General features: G+C 40.1%; 1 pseudogene; it reads right to left on the bottom strand.

The window, feature by feature from the left end:
* Positions 1–299: 299 nt before the first annotated feature.
* On the bottom strand, positions 300–1653 carry LOC118852856 (annotated as a pseudogene).
* Between the last annotated feature and the right edge of the window lie 3722 nt (positions 1654–5375).

Here is a 5375-nt window from a genome sequence, read left to right as displayed (position 1 = left end):
ACATATGAGTAGGTAATCAGTAATACCAAATGCTGCAGAGAAATCAGAAAGCATGAAGATTGAGAAAAAGTCTACATTCATTGCCTCAACTTCCTGTCTTCTCATTCATTTCTTGAACTCTTTTTTTTTTTTACTTGTGCTTCCAAAACGGATTTTAATCTTATCTTAATTTGACCCTCTATTAAAAAATACTGATTATCAAGATTGAAAAGTGAAGTTGTTTAACCATCAACTGCCCAAGATTAACTGAAGTTTAAAAAGGAGACTGGAGAAAGGAAATGGTGCCAGTGAATCCTTCATCAATTTTCAGCCTCCGTTTCAAATTGCCGCTTCAGACTTTTCAAATGAGAGCACATTTCCAAAACCATGGTACTTGGCCAAATGCACCAACGCACCAGTTGCACATCGTCCATTTCGGTGCCTACAAAAGCTGCAGTTGCAGATTTCACAAGGCGGGCAATGCCAATTTGGGTCCAGCAATGCTATTTTGACCTCTTCACCATATGGATTTCGAAGACCTGGGCCACAGAACTGTCCTCGAACTCCAAAACGTTCTGGGTTTCTGCAGTTTGTCTTGGTGTCAATAGTCTTCTGGCGACACCGGTGACAGGTGGAACCCAATGAACGGTTGTAGATCTTGTCCCGGGAGGAGAATGCAGATATTTTCCAGCTCTTCCTCTGTAATCTCTTCTGCTGGACGAACAATATGAGGAAGGGTCATGGTACCTGGGTGATGACTTCTGGGTGTGGCATCATCATCCATATATCCATCGATGCTCCTCCATTTTCTCACCAACATGTACTTGTCCTCAAAATCTATTTCATCTTCTAACTGCAGATCTTGGGGTCCTTCGAGCAGAGATCTTGACCTGGTATGTGGACGAGCTCTTCGTTCAGGGTTTCTCCTTGAGGGGTCTCTTGGGAAAGAGAGCCTTCGATCTGGCTTTGCCTGTGGGCTACTACCTGGAAGCGATCTCCTTTCAGTAAATAATCCCGGGAAACTTTGTAATTCTGACATTAGTTTTGCAAGCATTGCCTCGTTTTTCTTTGTATTTAATGCCCTCTTTTCCAAAAAACTGGAGCCTTTCTCATCTTCGGAGTCAGCATCAGAATTGAAGTGGGAACCTCTGGGGCTTTGGGCGGGGCTGCTTTCTGCTTCCTCGCCCCTTTGAGGTCTCTGGTTGGAAACTTAAGAGCTACTTGCAAAGGACCCAAACTCCGAGTTTGACTCCGAGTCCTCCTGCCTTCATCATCAGAATCCAATTTCATTCCATCTTGTATCTCGCTTTCTGAGAAGCCGCAGAATGATTCATCAGAGTCGGCATAAAAAACAGTGGCCAGTTCTTTAGTGATATCTGGCCTGAGTTTGGGTTTGTGTAGAATTCCACAATCCCCAATTAGGTTTTGTGCCTCGCTTTCTGGAAAGCCGCAGAAAGATTCATTGTCAGAGTCCTCATAAAAAATATTTGCCAGTTCTTCACTGATATCTGACCTGAATTTTGGCTTTGTGTTTGCAAAATTATCAGAAGCAAAACTGTCACAACTGTCATCAGAGGATGACGAGGTTTCCAGGGAAATCAAGTTCACATTTCGGAAATTTTTGAAGTTCTTCTTTATAGAAGGGTCCTTTTGCCGCATGCGGAAATGATCCATGAGTGGCGGCGGGAGTACACAAGAAGGGAGCTTTAAAGGGAAGTGACCGCTCCCGGGGAGCAGGGGCGCTGGCAGCAGAGAATACCGACAGCGGCTCCTCGGAAGCCAGAGGATGGCAAGCGAGGGAGCGAGCAGGGACTGCGGGAGGGGTGCGCGCCGAGCGCGACCCGGGCATTTCTTGAACTGTTAATATCTGACTTTGGACCTTGACATTCATCTGGAACTGCTGCTCCCAAGTTACCAATAATGTCTTAGTAACTAAATCTAAATCTACTGATTTTGTCTGAGAAAATAAAAAAAAAATCAGAATCAGTACTCATCCCAATAGAACTGACTGAAAGGCTGAGAAATACAAGACAAAGGAATGGGTGGTAAAGTCACTGGAAAGGTTTGCTTTTGTTGTTGCTGTTTAAGGATGGCAGACTTATATGCCTATCCTATAAACATCAGGAAAGAAGTTAGGAGATAGGGTGCTATTAAAAATGGGGGGGGGCGGGGAGAGAGATTATTTTTGCTGGCAAAATGCCAAAGGAGACAGGAGGAGATAGGATCAGGAATATAATGGTTGGCCTTAACTTTTCAGCAGACTCTGGAGTAAGGAAAAAAAAAAAGATAAATGAGGATGATTACAAGATATTTTGAGACACAGGGGAGAGAAGAGGGCTATCACAGTAAAATGCCTCTATTTTATGCTTTACTTCCTCAGTAAAATATAAGGTGAAGTCTTCTGCTGAGTGGAAATGAAGTGTGTGATGTGAGTCTGGAAGAGGTTAAGAAGAGCTGCTATGATTGATTTGGGAAGTTAATTGTGAATCAATTTGGGAAGATTAAAAGTATTAATAGCCTTTTGGCAATGAGGTCTCAGTGAAATTAGATGACTAACTTATAGAAGACTTAGAACCATTATATGACTTCCTGCAGTACAGTGCAATAGCTCAAGTAGGGGCAGAGGTGAATGATGGAGTGAACTTAGGCCTGAAGTTGGGCAAGGCACATGATGGTGGTAAAAGACAAGGGGGAAAGGGATTGGAGAGCAACGAAAATTACAAAATCGAACTGGCTAACTCAGGGAAATGAAGCTGGAACAGAGGTGATGGCCGGAAAGAATGAAGAAGGATGCAAAAGATGGAAATCTTAATGATAATGAAGGAAAGGTTGAGCAGGAGTAAACTGTGTTAGAGACAATAAAATAGCAATCATGGTAAAAGAGAAATTTCAGAGTTTTTAATAAGGAAGTAGGTATTTATAGGTTTGTAAGGTCCATGGAAAGTGAAAGTAAAGTATATGGCAGTTGGGGAGGACCTGGAATTCCTTGTGAAAGGAGAGAAAATGAGCTAGAGGCCAGTATGTATAATTGCCACCAGATACTTGATAGACTGAAGTCCGGATCAGGTGAACCTCAAAGGAAGGTAGATTTCTGACTATGATGGTAGAGCTTACAGTAATATTAGAGGGGAGCAAATCATATGTTTAGTTTCCTCTTAGTATATTAGGGTGGGAGGAGGTGAGGGAAAACAAGAGAGGGACATTCAGTCCTGGAGAGGAAGACCATGACTGAATTGTCTTTTTTGGGGGGGTGGGGTGGGAAGGGATCCAGGTCTCCCTATGAACCAGAAGATGAAGGCCCTGGAGAAGAAAAAGGTCTACTAATGGAGTCAATTTAGAATCACAAAACTAAAGACTCTGGGAGTTCAAAGGGACCTCAGTATGCATATAGTTCAACTCATAACTAAAATGAATTCCTACTATAATATACTGGATATATGGCTGCCCAGCCTCTGTTTGAGGACTTCCAAGATGGGAAATGGAGGGACCCATTATGTCATTGACAAGTTGTGATCTGAGAAATCTGCATTAGTAGACTAAGTAGCTTTGTGAAGAATATTCTGCATTTACTGAATCACAGACCCTTGTCAAATGCACTTTAATATTTATTTATAATTATCTACTGTGTAGACAGACCAGACACTTAGGAAGCTAAGGCTATGGTTTTTTGCCATCATGGAGCTTATGGTGAAGAAGGGAGAAATATTATTTTATTATTAATAATAATAACTAGCATTTGTATAGTGCTTTAAGGGTTGCAAAATACTTGACAAATATATTATTTGGTCCTCATAACAAGCCTATGAAGTGGGTGCTATCATTAGGCCCATTTTTTACAAATGGTGAAAATGAGGCCAACAGAGGTTAAGTGACTTGCCCAGGGTCAATAAGTGTCCAAGGCTCCTTTTGAATTTAGGTCTTCCTGACTCCAAGTTCTGCTCTCTGAGTGCATTAGCAAAAGGAAAGACAATTACTGAATCACAGAATCTGAGAGTATTACAATACTTTGAGACTGATACTTTTAAACACTGTTTTGTCTTGTTAATTATCTTTCTTATGCATCTCTTTCTCTTTCTTTCAAATACAATCTCTCCCTCCCTCCTTCTTTCCCTCCTTCTCTGTTCTTTCTCTTTCTGTTCTCTCTGTCTCTGCCTCTCTGTCTCTCTCTGTGTTTCTGTCTCTGTCTCTCTCATTAGCTAATACAATTCAAGAAGAGAGTGACAGTTTCTTCTTAGTATATCTAGCGCCTTACAGACAGCATACTCACAAAAAAAGTGTGCCAAATTGATGGTCAATAAAACAGCTACCTGGCTTCTAACTGAGACTATATTCTCCTTAAATCTCCACCCCCCCACCAAAATGACAATGAAGTGCTAAGAATTAGTTAAGTCACAGAGTTGTCATCTGGTAATGTTATTTTTTTTAATTTTTCTTAAAAAAGTCTTTGTTTCCTCCTTAACACAGTTACCTGAAGACAAAAAGAGGTTGCTGGTATATTAAAAAAAATTGTGCTAGAAAACCATCTAATTTCTACTCTCTCAAACTAGACTCAGAATTCCTAAAGCACAGGAACATACCTGGCAGAGTAAGCTGATGAATAAGAATTTGTTAATGATTTCCATAGATTGGCATAATGTGCTGAAGTTAAGATGCTACTTATTAAGAATTTATTAGTGCTTGCTCCTTTTGTCTTGCATATTATGTAGATATATATGGGCTCTTTACGTATAAGTAGAGGACTCACCTTTACAGCAGAAACAAAGGGAATATGGTATTAAAAATGCTAACTTTTTAAAAAAGAAATTAAACATTAAATTGAAATTGCCTTTTCTCTTACCCTGCCCCCAAACACTCCTGATGTAAGTGAAGAGTTTCTATAGGATTCAGTGATTTGGGTTTGAAGAAAGAAGGTATACAATAAACAGGAGAGTCCTTATATTTTTTTTTTCTTTTCACAAAAGCATTAAGAATTCTCCACCTACAAAATAATTGTCTTCAATTTCCCAATTGGACACAATGGAGGATTTTGAAGTGCACTCAAAAAGACAGAACCAGGAATACAGAAAGAATGGTGTTTTATCTATACTTCCCACAGCAAAGTGTATTTTTTTTCCTGTTCCATTTCTATTGGTGGACTGACCTTTACTTAGAATAGGGTGAGCTTGCATTCCAAGGCCTCCTGGGGCTTTCATTGCTCAAAAGAATGAGGCAAGGAATAGAAGCAAGAAAAAAGAAGAAAACATATATACAACACCAAGTCTCTGCTAGTTAGGGTATAATTTATAAGCACAATTGAAACTGCAAATTTAGCTTTTAAAGAGTGTTGTATGCCATTGAGTTGTCTTGAAAAGGGAAACCATTAAGAAATATTATGGCCTTTTAGCAAATGAGTACCA

Source organism: Trichosurus vulpecula, chromosome 6, assembly GCF_011100635.1.
Source record: "Trichosurus vulpecula isolate mTriVul1 chromosome 6, mTriVul1.pri, whole genome shotgun sequence".
Classification (NCBI taxonomy): domain Eukaryota; kingdom Metazoa; phylum Chordata; class Mammalia; order Diprotodontia; family Phalangeridae; genus Trichosurus; species Trichosurus vulpecula.
Note: the sequence above shows the minus strand (reverse complement) of the source record. Positions and strands in the feature narration are given on the sequence as shown.